A 15878-nucleotide genomic window follows, 5' to 3' on the forward strand; every position below is an offset into this window, starting at 1 on the left:
TTGATTAGTTCATTAATTAATCCATCCATTCAACATCTGCTATGTACTATGCATCATTCTAGCCCCTGAGAAAACAACATGAACCAGACAGATGAGGTCTTGTCTGCACGGGGCTTATATCCTAGTAGAAGACAGACTGCACAAAGGAGCACATCATAAAGAATGATTTCAGGAGGTTGAATGCGACGAAGGAAACAGAGAAACGAGGACACAGTGACTGGGAAGAGCTCTAGCTCAGGGAGTCAGGAAGGGCTTCTCTGAAGAGGTGACATTTGTGCTGAGATCTGAAGGACAGGAGCCAGCCCTGTGAGAACCTGGAGGGAGAGCATCCCAGGCAGAGGGCACAGCAAGTGCAAAACCTTGAGGGGGAGTGAGCTTGGTGAGTTCAAGGAAGAGAAAGGAGGCCCAGAAGGAGAGTGGGGCGGGAGACCAGGTTGGAGGTCACAGGGTCCAAGTGTACGAGTGTGAGTAGGGACCATGGATTTTATTCTATATGCAGGGGGAAGCCACTGAGGCAGCTGAGTGGTGGGTCTGCTGTGTGGAGCCCTTTTAGCCTGGGTCAGGGCCCGGCGATGCCCCCAAGTCTCTACAGGGCATCCAGGGCAGGAAGAGCCCGAGGGCAGGGCTGGGCCCCACCGGGGGAAGTACAGCTCTGTGTGGGCAGAGGAAGAGCTTCTTCCCATCGGTTCCGCAGGAGGCAGTGAGCACCCTGTCTCAGGAGTGCAAGAGGGGCTGGACCACACTGGGGCATTTCTGTGGCTGGGCCAGGGAAGCCGGGGCCCAGAGGTGTGCCGAGGGCACTGCTGCCCTTCCTAGTGCTGGGAGGGTGATAGGCTCGGGGGCTCTTCCAAAACCAGGAGGGAGGTATGGGCGAAACCCAGCAAAGCAAAGATGGCAGCGCTGGTCCTGCAGCCTGGCTGTGCACCAGGCGCTGTCTGCTTTGTGAGAACTCCCAGGATCCGCCCAACAGCCTTTGGAGGTGGCTATATTGTCATCTAACATTACAGATGAAGAAAGGAGGCACAGAGAGGTTAAGTAACTTGCCCAAGGTCAAACAGGTAGTAAGGGAGGGAGCCAGGATTTGAACACAAGCCACACGGCCAACACAACGGCGGGGGGGCAGATGGACACAGGCCATCAGAAAGTCAGCCAGCCAGAAAAAGAGAGGGGATTTTATTCTAACGTTGTCTATAAATGATGAGTTACCGAGAAAGATTTTTTGGTCTGGGAAGTTGGGGAAGGACCCAGCAGGCTCCCCTGACCTTGCCCACTCACAAAGGGTGGTGGGGGCCAGTGGGTAGGAAGGCTGCCCTAAACACTGACCTGCTCTGTGACCCCAGTGAGGCCAATCCCCTCTCCTGGCCTCAGTTTCCCCACCTGTCACAGTGGGTTGGGCTCACAATTCCCAAGGCTGAGGACGCCCGTGTCAACCACTGACATTCTGGGGTCCTGAGTGTCCTCTTTCTGAGGTCCCAGTGTGGGGGGCATCATCCCTATTTGCACCCCGCCACGGTTGGCCACTCACCCGGTCTCCCAGCAGCCTGCCCCACTATTGGACTTGGTGACCAGAGAGCCCCGATCCGGTGTTAGCGACTGCACCTGGTGCATTATCAGCATCACCTCTGATCAGCCCCGCAGCCTTGAAGGGGGTGGTGGCTTATTCCAGATGGGGAAACTGAGGCTCAGGCCACTGGTGCGGGGCTCGCAGCAGGTGGCTGGCCTTCAATCAGGAGAATCGGTAGAACCAGCGGGAGCAGACCCAGGAGTCTGAGGACGGGGTGCCACGCCCGACTCTCTCCCGGACTTGCTGTGTGCCCTGGAGCAAACCATGTCCCCCTGTGAGCCTCTGCCTCAGTGTCTCCAACCTGGGTAATAATACCCACGTTCGAGGAGCATCCTGGGGGGCACTGAAAGCTCTCTGTAAAATCGACAGCGCTTGCCAACCGCGAGGAAAAACAGCCTCATCAAAACAGAACCACGTGTTGGATTTTAAAAAGGAAACGTTTATTTTCATGTTATAAGGTGATTACAAACTCCTCTAAAAAAAAAGCAAAGATGAATTTAAAATATCGATACACATATTTATCTAAAGAGCAAAAGAGAAGAAAAACCCTGCAAATACAGGGATCATATCATAAAACATTCACACACAACGGCCTGTACACTGCAAGACTGAATTACACACCAAGGATCTTATTCAAATACAAATGTTTCTCCCAGAAGAGTCTCTCGGTTGCTTTTTTTTTTTTTTTTACAAAAGTTTAAAATATTTTTAAAATATTTTGAAGTTTTAAAAAAAAGTCCTGATGTGCCAAACAAGTTTCCAGAAGGAGGCCAGACACCCGTTCTCAGCTTTCTCTTGTGCTAAGCACACGCACAGTTGCTAGGAATTGGAAAACTGGGTAAAAACCAAGTGGAGCCAACATCTCAATCTGAAGCCAAATATACGAAGATGCTCCACCCCTCAGGGAACACGCCGCGCCGTCTGAGGTGACACCGCCCGAGCACGACACCACTTCCTAGCGAAACAAGACGCCTCCTGAGGGCCGGGCGCTGGGAGAGGGGAGGACAGGGGAGGAGGGCTGCTCCCTGGCTCCGGGCTGCCCACACCCCTCTCCCAGTTCTGGTAACAGGGTTTGTGTCTGCTTTGTGGTTTTGTGCTTGATGAAGTTTTGCACAGTGGATTTAAAGCATCCCTGTGGACGGCCCGGCCTGGGGCCGCCGGACCCTGGGTCTGAGGGCTGGATGAAGCCCTAGCTGCCACGAGGGGGCTTCTCTTGGGTCCTTTCCTGGCTTGCGCCTGAGGCTCAGGGGGAGGGAGGTGCCTGGGCCTTCAGCGCTGGCTGCCCAGAGCATTTCCCACGATGCTGGCTGGACCACCGACCACTGTCGGTGGCACCTGGGGGACACAAGAATGCCCTGTGCTAGGCCGAGGGGGGCCTGCTCTCCCCTTGTGCTTCACCACCATCTCTGGGGTGTGCTGGGGATCTGGGGCGAGAACGGGGGACCAGAGGTACAGAGAGGAAGCCGCAAATCGCCCAGAAATCATCCGAGGCCACCTCCTGCTGCCTGGGAATTTCCCACGTGGCCTCTGGCTGAGTCCTGCCTAAGGGGTTCTGCCTTTGCACACCAATCAGCTTCCGTGGGCCTCAGTTTCCCCCCGGGCAGTAGGGATCTCGGTGCCCATCTCACAGAGAGCTGCTGGGTGCAGGGTCAGGGTGAACGGTGCTGGCCCTCCTACCGGAGGCCAGTCACCTGTCCCACAGACAGGGAGCAGGCGGGGGACTGCCCGGTCTCCAGAGACAGGAGGACCAGAGTCATGAGCTCCAATGACAGTTTCCTTTACGTGGAGACATAGAAAAGCCACGCACCATTGCACACAGTACTCACAGAACCAAGTTCCGCGGGTACACAAGAGCTGGGGGCTGGGGGATTCGACAAGAGGCCGCGTTGGAGACAGGTGCCCCGGCAGCTTGTCGAGGGACGGGCTTGCGTCAAGTGGCTGACCTTCCTTCCAGGGGGGGCCTGGGGGCTTGGTCTGCATGTGTCTTTGGTCTAGAATTTGGTCTGGGACTCTTATAAGAGGCCTTGCTCGGGCCATTCTCAGAATGGTACAATTTGCCTATCAACCCGAAATACTGTAGCCTTTCGCCCGGGGTCCGAGCCCCAGGAGGGGAGATGTTGTAGCCCGAAATGACCACAAATGCCCCGGCAGCCACAGCTTGCCAAGCCCCCCTCGCCTCCACACGTCGCCTGTCCCCAGTCACTGACAGTGGTTAGTTTACTAAAGTTCCATCAGACAAAGGAAAACAGGTCACATTGCTACTTGGTAAAAACAGAAAAACAATAAGATCCACTCAGACACAGCGGCAACCATAAACACACAGAAAACAGGAACACGTTAGAACTGTTCACGGTCTGGCATCGCAGTGGGCGTCGTCTGGCAGAGTCACGCTTTGGAAACAGTGAAATGTGAATGCTTGCAGAAGACAAGAGCTTCGGAATCGCCTCTGTCCCTTGGGAGGGGGACGTTAAAGGCTCCTCCCCCTCTGAAATTGGGGAGGGGGTTCCGGGACCCAGAGAGCCCTGCTCTCAAGAGCCGGCTGGACGTCACTCTCCACACCCCAGGCGTCACAGCTGGGCATGTGGGGCAATGTTCTGGTTTTGTTTAGGCTCTGACCCTAGAAGAGACTGTTTAAATGGCACAGTTGAGGTCCCAATGGAGCGGGGCTGGAGGCGTGTCCATACTCGGGATTTTAAAGGGAGGGACCTTCTCCCCTGGTTCAGAGAGGAACGCTGCTCTCAGTAAGGATCCTGGTCAAGCCAGTTCTGGGGTGCCAGCCCCCTGCAAATCCCAACCTTCTAGAAATGCTCCCTCACCCCCTCCCCAGTCCCCACCTGGTGCCCATCTGACACCAGCTTTGCAGGGCTGTGAAATGAAGAGCTGTCTTCTCTCCCAGGTCACCACCAAGGGCTGCACTCGTGCCTGAACTGCAAGGAGAGTTTTGGGAGCGCGTCACCCGAATCAAAGATTCAGCGACCCTCCAGAGGCGCTCCTGGCACTCCCCGCAGGGAGCTGGCTGGCCTGGGCTGGGATCTTCAACAAGAGCGCATCAGGAGCTTCCCAGCCTCTGGGAGATGAGGACAGGGCTGAGGCTGGAGAGATGAGGAGGAAAAGCCCCCGCCCCGACACCAGGCCCCTCTGCACGCCTGGCCCGCACCCTTGGGTCCACTCCCTCCCCCGTCGTCCCTCCCCAGATGCGCCACGCTTCCCTCCTACAGGCAGCTTCCAGACGTCAGCTGGGGAACGCCAGAACCTGACAGGAGCCCACTGAAACGCCACAGGCCGTCCGGGGAGGCTCAGCCCCAGGGCGCCAGCTCCCCCGGGGACGCCCCAGGAAGGGCTGCGGCTGGCGGTCAGCCTCAGGGGGCTCCGAGGCCAGAGCGTGCCCTCCCGGCCCTCTCGGAGCTCTCGCTGCTCCTCCCGGATGAACAGTTCTCACGCTGCTCCTTCCAGTCCCTCTGGCTACCCACCCTCGGTCTCAGAACAAAAGGCTGGACTTTGCCCCTGGTGCAGAGGTTTCTCCCGCTCCTAGAATGGGACTCCTGCTGTGGGCCGCATCCGTGGGCTTGGAGTCTGTCCCCCGCATTCTCGTGGCTGCTTCCTTAATCCGGCTTCTCTCTTCTCGGGGGCTCGAGTGTAAGGAGGACTCTCCTGGTGGCTGACCTTTCTCCAGCCCCTCTGGGTCTGGTCCGATGATGGGCCCCCCCGCCCTGTGTCTGCTCCTACTGGAACCAGGTTGGAAGGTGGTACACACCTTCAAGATGGGTCTGCCGCCCCCGGAAAACTCCACCCTGAGTTTTCTGGGGCAGAACATTCTGCCACCGACACAAGCACCGAAGAATTGCTTTTAAAAATGAGACCTATCGCTGGCAGGATCGATTCAAGTGGTAAAAGTGTATGACAGTCTCTAAGTGTATATATAGTTGTATGTAAAAAAAAATACCAAGAAAAATTTACCAAGTTCCCATAAAATACATCTAATTCCGTAAGAAAGCTCTGCCTCGCCCCGCACAACTGCCTGTGGGTTTTCTTTTTACACAAAACATCCCCAAATCAAAATACACGTACACACGACACCACACACACACGCACACACACAATAACATTTTTTGTGATAATTAAAAAAAAATCCTAGTGCAAATATAAAGCTCTGTAAACCTGGTCCTATGGGAATCTAACGTTAGTAAACAGCAGGAGAGCAGCCCATCGGCCAGCGAGCGCTCACATCATGGTCTCCACTAGGATGTGGGTGGGTTTCATGAGATCGTTGTTCACGGCCACCGTGCGGGACTTGTAGGGTGTGGCCCCATCGAGCTCCACAGCCCAGCGGTTGGGTTCCCTCGGGGTCAGCAGGTACTGGAGTCTCTGCAGAAGGAAGGGGACAGGAGCAGAGGAAAGTCAGGCGGCCTGGTTTCCCTCTTCACCACGACCGTGTACCAGCTCTGGGTCCTGCCAGTGTGCTGCTTGGCCTTTTGCAAACCACCCCCCTCTCTGGTCCTCCCATTTCATCCACTGGCAAATAAAGGCCTTCACTAGGGGCTCTCAAGGCCCCTCCAGGCCCTGAATCAGGGCAGGATTCCTGTCGGCAGTCTCCCTGGCCAACCCTTGCTTACACACCTCAGAGACAGGGCGACTCAGACCTCAAGCTCTGACTTCTTTCTCCCATGGAGCTCAAATATGCCTCCTTGTGACTCCCATCCCTCGATTTCTCTCACCTGCAAAGCACCCAAGCTTCTGCAATTTGTATGCCCGAGGTTGTATAACTGTCTTGAGCCGCCCATGGCTCCCACCTTCCTCAAGGAGGACTCCAAACTCCTCAGCCTACCACAAGCTGCATTTCCTGCCTTCTTGCAGACGGGTCTCCCCCATTTCCCTGAAGGCATCCAGCTCTCCCTGCTGAGGGCTGGGAGACCACTGCTTGTGTCTGAGCTGCACCTTCTGACAGGGGGGCCAGAGGCTGGACCGCATGAGAATTCTCACTTCAGCCCCGGGCAGGGTGAGTTCTGTCCTCCCAGCAGGTTGCCTGATCATGGAATCAGTGATCATGGAATCAGCCCTCCCCAGGACACCAGAAAACCAACAGCGGAACTGGGGCCCCAACTCACTGCTCCTGCCTTCCAGCCCACCTCCTGCCAAGAGACTTAGATAGGAAGCCGCTGGAAACAAGAAACTCTCTATCTAGGCACTGACATTCAATTCAGGTATATTAGAATTCTTTAAAGCTTCTATTAAAAGCCAAAATATTTCATTTGAAAATCCAGATTTCCATCTACTCTTTAAATAAAACTGTAAGATTTGGAGAATAGTGAGCACCATGGTGTAGTGAGCTTTCCCTGTAGACTCTCCCTCAAGCTACAACAAGAAGGACATTCATATAGCAACAGAGGACATTCACACAACACAGAAGACGTCTGAGACCCACAGAGCCACACATCAGAAGGTGGTGGTGCTGGACGCCCCCCAGAGGAAGCGGAAGGAGGTAAGGAGAACTCCTCTCCTTCCCGAATGACAGTGACCCAGGGACCAGGTCCGCATGGCTCTCAGAGAGAGAGGGGGGAGGAGCAGCCCTCCACAGGAACACTGTTGCTCTCCAAGCTTTCACACAGCCTTTGGGAAATTCCTATATGGTGAGGACTGAAGTGTTGCAGTGGTGCCTTCATTGGGCTGGCACCCCTGGAGAGCAGATAGCAAGGGAAGCACGAGAAGCCCCCGGGATCAGGCAGGCAAAAGAAAGAGCCCCTCCCCTCTGAGACCACACAGCTCTCAGAGGGAGCGGGGAGGGGTGGCTCTCTGCGGGAAAATCGTCTCTCTCCAAGATCTCTCACAGCCTGTGGGAAATTCCCATACGGAGGGGACTGAAGTGTTGCGGGGGTGCCTTCATCAAGCTAGCACTCCAGGAGAGCAGACAGCATGGGTGTGTGGGAAGCCCTCGGGATCAGGGAGGAGAAAGAAAGAGTCCCTCCCTCCTGCCCGCGCCCCAGCACAATCGGTCAGCCAGAGTACCTGTGGAGCACAGGGGGCTCAGAATACACAGCTCTTGACCCCCACCTAGTGGCGGCAGGTGGAAGCTGCAACCAGATAGTTTCAGAATAAGGAAAAATAAGCCCACGCCCTCAAGCAGTATGCAAAAATATATTAAATCTCCAGACCAGAAGGAAAATGACAAGCACGCAGAAATCAATCCTGAAGGCACAGAAATTTATAAGCTAAATGACAGAAAATTTAAAATAGCTATCATAAAAAATCTCAACAAATTACAAGAAAACACAGATAGACAATTCAATGAAATCAGGAACTTCTTCACAAAAGAGATTGAAACTATAAAGAAAAACCAATCAGAAATGTCGGAGGTGAAAAACACAATGGAGAAGATAAAGAAAAATCTGGAATCTTTAAAGAATAAAGCTGACAATATGGAGGAAAGAATTAGCATTATTAACGATAGGAATGCAGAAATGCTCCACATGGAGGAGAGAGAACTAAGACTAAAAAGAAATGAAGAAATTCTCTGAGAAATATCCAATTCAACGAGGAAATGCAACATAACGATTATAGGTATTCCAGAGGAAGAAGAAAGGGGAAAAGGAGCAGAGAGCTTGTTCAAAGAAATAATATCTGAGAACTTTCCAACCCTGAGGAAGGAGCTGGAAATACCAGTGAACAAAGTCAATAGATCCCCTAAATATATCAATAGAAAAAGCCCCTCTCCAAGGCATAAAGTAGTAAAGCTGGCAAAAGTCAATGACAAAAAAAAGATATTAAGGGCAGCAAGACAAAAAAAAATAATGTACAAAGGAATCCCAATCAGGCTCTCAGCCAATTTCTCAGCAGAAACTCTACAGGCTAGGAGACAGTAGAATGATATATTCAAAATTCTGAAAGACAAAAATTTTCAGCCGAGAATACTCTATCCAGTGAAAATATCCTTCAGATATGATGGAGAAATAACTATCCCAAATAAACAGAAGCTAAAGGAGTTCATTGCCACAAGATCCCTACTACAAGAAATGCTCAAGAAGATCCTCGTGCCTTAAAAAATAAAGAGAAAGGGGATACAAAGCTTTTAGCAAGGAGAAAAATAAGTAGACAAAATTAGAAAAATTGAAGCTCTCTATCAGAATAGATTAACAAACACTTAATTATAACATCAAAGATTAAGGGAAGGAAAACACCAAAAATAAATATAACCTCATTGCTTTAAACACAAACTCACAACACAAGATGGGATAAATTATGACAATAATAACTTAGAGGGAGAAGAAGAAAGGGATAGAATCAACTTAGTCTAAGGAAATAAGAGGCCATCAGAAAATGGACTATCTCATCTACGAGATTTTTTATACAAACCTCATGGTAACCACTAAATAAACAGAACAGAGACACATAAGATAAATAAAGAGACAGCTAAGAAAACCATCATACAGAACTACCAAACTGAAGGGGCAGTCCGAAACACATGGGACGAAAAGCAAAGCAAATGCAAAAGAACTGGAAAATGAGCAATCAAATAGCAACATTAAGCCCTCATATATCAATAATGACTCTAAATGTAAATGGATTCAATTCTCCAATCAAAAGACACAGAGTGGCGGGATGGATTAAAAAACAAGATCCAACAATATGCTGCCTCCAGGGAAACACATCTCAGCACTAAAGACAAACACATGCTCAGAGTGAAAGGATGAAAGACAATACTCCAAGCTAATGGCAAAGAAAGCAGGTGTTGCCATACTTATATCAGACAAAGTTGACTTCAAGATAAAACAGGTAATGAGAGACAAAGAGGGGCAATATAGAATGATAAAAGGGACACTCAACCAAGAAGATATATCAATTATAAATATATATGCACCCAACACAGGAGCACCAAAGTACATAAAGCAACTATTAACAAATCTAAAAGGAGACATTAACAACAACACGATAATAGTAGGGGACCTTAAGACCCCACTTACATCAATGGATAGATTATCCAGACAGAAACTCAATAATGAAACAGTGGACTTAAATGAAAAACTAGACCAGATGCACTTAATAGATACATATAGAGCACTCCATCCAAACACAGCAGATTACACATTCTTCTCAAGCACACATGCAACATTCTCAAGGATAGACCATATGTTGGGAAACAAGGCAAGCCTCTATAAATTTAAGAAGATTGAAATCATAACAAGCATCTTTTCCAACCATAATGCTAAGAAACTGGAAATCAACTACAAGAAAAAAACTGGGAAAGTGACAAAGACCTGGAGACTACACAACATGCTACTGAACAACCAATGGATGATTGAAGAAATTAAAGGAGAAATCAAAAAATATCTGGAGACAAATAAAAATGAAAATACACCATACCAACTCATATGGGATGCAACTAAAGCGGTCCTGAGAGGGAAATGCTCAGCCTCACCCCAATAACCCAAATAACCAGCCTTAATCTACACCTAACAGAATTAGAAAAACAAGAACAAACAAAGCCCAAAGTCAGCAGAAGGAGGGAAATAATAAAAATTAGAGCAGAAATAAATGAAATTGAAACCAAAAGAACAGTAAAAGGATCAATGAAACTAAGAGCTGGTTCTTTGAGAAGATAAACAAAATTGACAAACCCTTAGCCAGATTCACTAAGGAAAAAAGAGAGAAAGCTCAAATAAAGAAAATTAGAAATGAAAGAAGAGAAATTACAACAGACACCACAGAAGTGCAAAGAATTATAAGAGAATACTATGAAAAACTACATGCCAACAAATTGGACAATCTAGAAGAAATGGATAAACTCTTAGACTCAGACAACCTCCCAAAACTGAATTAAGAAAAAATAAAGAATCTGAACAGATCAATCACCAGAGATTGAAACAGTAATAAAAAACCTCCCAAAACATAAAAGTTCAGGACCAGATAGCTTCTCTGGAGAATTTTACCAAACATTCAAAGAAGATTTAATACCTATCCTTCTCAAACTATTCCAAAAAATAGAGGAAGATGCAACACCTCCTAACACATTCTACGAGGCCAACATCACCCTGATCCCAAAGCCAGACAACGACAACACAAAGAAGGAAAGTTACAAGCCAATATCACTGATGAACACAGATGCAAAAATCCTCAACAAAATATTGGCAAACTGAATACAGCAATACATTAAAAAGATCACACACAATGATCAAGTGGGATTTATGCCAGGGACACAGGGATGGTTCAACATCTGCAAATCAATCAATGTGATACACCACATTAACAAAAGGAGGAATAAAAACCATATGATCATCTCAATAGACGCAGAGAAGGCATCTGACAAGATACAACATCCATTTATGATAAAAATTCTCAATAAAATGGGTATAGAAGGAAAGTTCCTCAACACAATAAAGGCCACATATGACAAACCCACAGCCAACTTCATACTCTGTGGGTAAGGGGAAAAACTGAAAGCCATTCTTCTGAGAACAGGAACAAGACAAGGGTGCCCACTCTTGCCACTCTTATTCAACATACTACTGGAGGTTTTGGCTGAGCAATTAGGCAAGAAAAAGGAAAGGAGTCCAAATAGGCAAAGAAGTGAAACTCTCACTGTTTGCAGACGATATGATTTTATATATAGAAAACCCTAAAGAATCCATTGGAAAACCTAAATAATAATCAACAACCACAGCAAAGTCACAGGGTATAAAATCAACTTACAAAAATCAGTTGCATTTCTATACTCTAATAACGAACTAACAGAAAAAGAACTCAAGAAGACAAGACCATTTATAATCGCAACAAAAAGAAAAAAATATCTAGGAATATATTTAACCAAGGAGATGAAAGTCCTATACAATGAAAACTATAAGACATTATTGAAAGAAATCAATGATGACGTAAAGAAATGGAAAGATATCCCATGCATGTGGATCTGAAGAATAAACATAGTTAAAATGTCCATACTACCTAAGGCAATCTACAGATTCAATGCAATCCCATCAGAATCCCAATGACATTCTTCAGAGAAATAGAACAAAGAATACTAAAATTCATATGGGGCAACAAAAGATCCCAAATAGCCAAGGCAATCCTGAGAGAAAAAAAAAAAACAAAGCTGGAGGCATCACAATCCCTGACTTCAAAATATACTACAAAGCTATAATAATTAAAACAGCATAGTACTGGTACAAAACAGACACACACATCAATGGAACAGAACTGAATGCACGGAAATAAAACCACCCATCTACAAACAGCTAATCTTCAACAAAGGAGCTAAGAACATAGAATGGAGAAAGGGAAGTCTCTTCAATAAATGGTGCTGGGAAAAACGGACAGCCACATGCAAAAGAACAAAAGTAGACCATTATCTTTCACCACACACAAAAATTAACTCAAAATGGATCGAAGACTTGAGGGTAAGACCTGAAAGTATAAAACTCCTGGAAGAAAATATAGGCAGTATACTCTTTGACATTGGTCTTAGACAGATCTTTTCGAATACCATGTCTACTCAGACAAGGGAAACAAAAGAAAAAATAAACAAGTGGGACTTCATCAGACTAAAGAGCTTCTGCAAGGCAAAGGAAACCCGGATCAAAAAAGACAACCCGCCAGCTGGGAGAAGTATTTGCAAATCATATATCAGACAAGGGGTTAATCTCCATAATATATAAAGAACTCACACAACTGAACAACAAAAAAACAAACAACCCAATCAAAAAATGGGCAGCAGATAAGAACATTTTTCCAAGGAAGATATACAGATGGCCATAGGCACATGAAAAGATGTTCAACATCACTAATCATCAGGGAAATGCAAATCAAAACAACACTAAGATATCACCTTACACCCGTTAGAATGGCTATAATCACCAAGACAAAAAAATAACAAATGTTGGAGAGGTTGTGGAGAAAAGGGAACACTCATTCACTGCTGGTGGGAATGCAAACTGGTGCAGCCTCTATGGAAAATGGTATAGAGAGTCCTCAAAAAATTAAAAATAGAAATACCTTACGATCTAGCTATCCCACTACTGGGTATCTATCCAAACACCCTGAAATCAACAATCCAAAGAGGCTTATGCACCCCTCTGTTCATTGCAGCATTATTCACTATAGCCAAGAAGTGGAAGCAACCTAAGTGTCCCTTGACAGATGACTGGACAAAGATGTGGTATATATATACAATGGAATACTACTCAGCCATAAAAAAAGAAAAAAATCATCCCATTTGCAACAACATGGATGGACCTGGAGGGTATTATGTTAAGCAAAATAAGCCAAACAGAGAAAGACAAACACTGCATGATTTCACGCATATGTGGAAGATAAACTAACACAGAGAGAAGAGTTTGGTTGTCACCAGGGGTGAAGGGGGTTGGGGGGTGGGCACAAAGGGTGGAGGGACGCATTTATATGGTGATTGACAAACAATAATGTACAACTAAAAGTTCACAATGTTATAAACTATTATGACATCAATTAAAAAAAAAAAAAACTGCAAGATCTGGCCACACCAGACCCACATACCCTCTTGGTGACAACTGGCCAGAGCCGAGCACAGCGCTGCCTGCTGCAGATCGCAATCCACTTGTTTTTCAACTTTTGTATACGACACCAGGAAGAAGTCACTCTGTTCACAACGAGGTCGGTAAAGCAGGGAATTTAAAAACCATCTGTAAACACTTCCACTGAAAACTCACAAATGAACAGTCACCCACCAACTGCCCGACTCCTTTCGAATTCACTCTTTTCAACAGGCAATACCGTCACATGGTTCAAAAAGCAGCAAATATAAAAAACACACAGTGGGAAGTGTCACCGCGCCCGTGTCCGCCACCTGCACTCCCCTCCAGGTGACCACAGGTAACCAGGGTAACCACTGCAACCCCCTCCTGGTGTTTCCTCCCAGGGTTTGTTTATCACAGACCCGCAAACGAAGTTATATTTCTTATTCAATACTTTACAGGCCACCCAGCACCCTGGTTTCTTCTCTCATGGGACCCTGAAGATCTTTTCAAGAGCCTCCTCGTGTCTCACACCTGCACAACACTCCACTGTAAGGATGTGCCAGCATCTGCTGAACCAGCACGTGTCACCCTGGATCTCAAACGTCTGTCCACAGGCCTGTCCCCGCACCTGCCTGGAGCTCAAGGGCGAGACCTGCCCCCAGCACGGGGCCTGGCCTGGGGCTGGCTCTCATGAACGGTTATCAGGCCGGCCTGGCCCTTCTGCCAACACCTCTCCATGGAGTCCTGTAGCTCGGGAGAGTGTCAAAACGGAAATCACACCTCATCGCTCCCCAGATCAAAGCTCCTCAGTAGCTTTCAAACTCCCTGCCCTGCCCCCTTCCACCTCCTCTGCCCCCTCCCTCCCCTCCCTCCCCCCTCCCGCCTTCTCCCTTTCCACCCCTCACACACCAAGCAGGGTTCCACCTCAGGCCCTGGGCACTAGCCGTGCCCTCCGCCCAGCACTCTCCCTCACCTCCCCTCTCAAGTCAGACATCCCCTCCTCACACGGCCCTCACTGCCCGCCTGGATTTGGGTGCCCTGCTCACTTAAGCTCCTTTATAGCATTGATACCTGTTTGAAATCAACTACTTCATTTCTTCATCGCCTGTCTCACCCCACCTCCCCCCTCCAACTAGAGCATAAACTGCATGGGAGCAAAGACAGTGTCTGTGTTGCCCACCATGAGCTCCCTACGCAGACCGTGCCTGGCCCAGGACGTGACTCCCACACTGTGCCCAGGAAAGCCAGGATCCTGCCCCAGCCCCCGCCTGATACAATTAGTCCAGCCGGCCCTAACGGAGGTCGCGGGACTGGCGGGGCACAGTGCCCGGAATCCCCTGGCAGGCTGGAACCGCATGCCAGGGCAAGGCCTTCAGCTGAGGGAGGCCCCTCAGAGTTCAGGAAGCCAGAGAGGGGGGCTATACCCAGCCGCCTCCTGGACAGCAGACCCCAGGCTTCCATCCTGGGGAATGGAAGGGTATGCGGGAACTTCTGCTGGCTACTGGTGTGAGCGCGTGTGTGGCAGTGAGTGTGACGGGCGGGGGCGGCCTGGGGGAGATGTGAGCGTGACGGCGGGGGTGGTGCCCCGTCTTCCGCCCTGCGGACGGTGACCGGCCTCGGAAGCGGAGGGCGGCGGGACCCCGGGGGGAGCGTCCCGGACCTGGCGGGCGGGGGCACCAGCCCGCGGCACCCGGACCCCCCCACCTCGGCGCTGCGCCGGGTGCCCGCGTCTGTCCCGCGGCCGGGAGCGGGAGGCCACCCCCAGCGGGCGGCGCGTCCGCGGGCCGGGACCCGTCGGGGCTCCGAGCGCCCCCGAGCCGGAAGCCTGGCGAGGGGCGGCGCGGGCGAGGAGCCGGGGAGCCGGGAGGGTCCGCGCGCACTCACCACGGGGCACTCCGCCGTCCGTCCGTCCGTCCGTGCGTCGTCCGTCCGCCGGCGGGCCGTCGCGCGTCGAGAGCCCGTGCGCCCCCGGCCGCGCGCGGCGCGGGGCGGGGCCGGGGCGGAGGGCGGGGCCGAGCGGGCCGGGCCCCTCCCCTGACCCCGCCCCCGGGGCGGGGTCTCGGCCGGCCGGGGAGCGGGCCGCGCCTGGCGCCGCTGGCTCGTCGCCGCGATGTGCACACCGGGCCCGGAGGTGGCCGCGCCGCGCGTTCCCCGCGGAGCTGTGAGCGCCCCGACCCCTGCCCGCAGCCCCTCCCCGCCTAGGCTAAACTCTGAGCTCCAGATCTCGCATTGCTGCCTCAGCCTGGGGGGCTGTGCCTCCGCCACCTCAGTCAGCCTGGCCTCAGTGTCCCCACTGGAAGATGGGCCCAGAAACTCTGGGCACGTTGCGAGGGCCTGAGGGGCCTGCGGACAGCACTGCCGAGAGGCCGGCCGGTGTGATCGGGTCAGAGAACAGGCCCAGCCTGGCCCCGGCCTCCCCATCCCCCTCGCTTCCTACCTCGGGGCCTCCCACACTGTGGGTACAGGTCCTCGGGCACACCGTTCCCAGCCCCTAGCTTCGGAGCAGTCTAGGTTTGCTTTTTCCTGGGTCCACACAGCTGCCTGGGACCACTGTGTGACTCCAGCCAAGGCCCTTGACCTCTCTGAGCCCAACCTCCTCATCTCTTGGACGGGTTAACCCCAGCCTGTTGGTGGGGAGCCATGGAGAACCTCATGGCATGCCCTCAGCACAGGGCCCAACAGGCGGGGAACACTGCCAGTTGTAAGCTCTAAGTGTTAATTACGGTGACTCTGACACCCACAGCTGAGGCAGGGTGGGGCCTCCCACCCCACACTTGCCCCTTTGGCAGACTAGGAGCCTGTACCTGGTAAGAGGCCCCACAGGGAGCAGGCAGGTG

The 15878-nt window shown here is 50.6% G+C and overlaps 1 long non-coding RNA gene across 2 annotated transcripts; it reads right to left on the reverse strand.

Annotated features, from left to right (window-relative positions):
* Nucleotides 1–1982: 1982 nt before the first annotated feature.
* LOC147917149 (uncharacterized) lies at nt 1983–15003 on the reverse strand. Of its 2 annotated transcripts, XR_015552323.1 has the most exons (3): nt 14926–14994; nt 13061–13163; nt 1983–5929 (listed from the first exon to the last, which is right to left on the reverse strand). It is a non-coding gene; the product is annotated as an uncharacterized LOC147917149 (long non-coding RNA). The 2 variants fall into 2 exon arrangements; XR_015552324.1 differs by lacking the exon at nt 13061–13163 and having other exon boundaries at nt 14926–15003.
* Between the last annotated feature and the right edge of the window lie 875 nt (nt 15004–15878).

The sequence above is a fragment of the Ceratotherium simum genome, chromosome 5 (assembly GCF_057802395.1).
Source record: "Ceratotherium simum simum isolate JZ-2026a chromosome 5, ASM5780239v1, whole genome shotgun sequence".
NCBI lineage: Eukaryota > Metazoa > Chordata > Mammalia > Perissodactyla > Rhinocerotidae > Ceratotherium > Ceratotherium simum.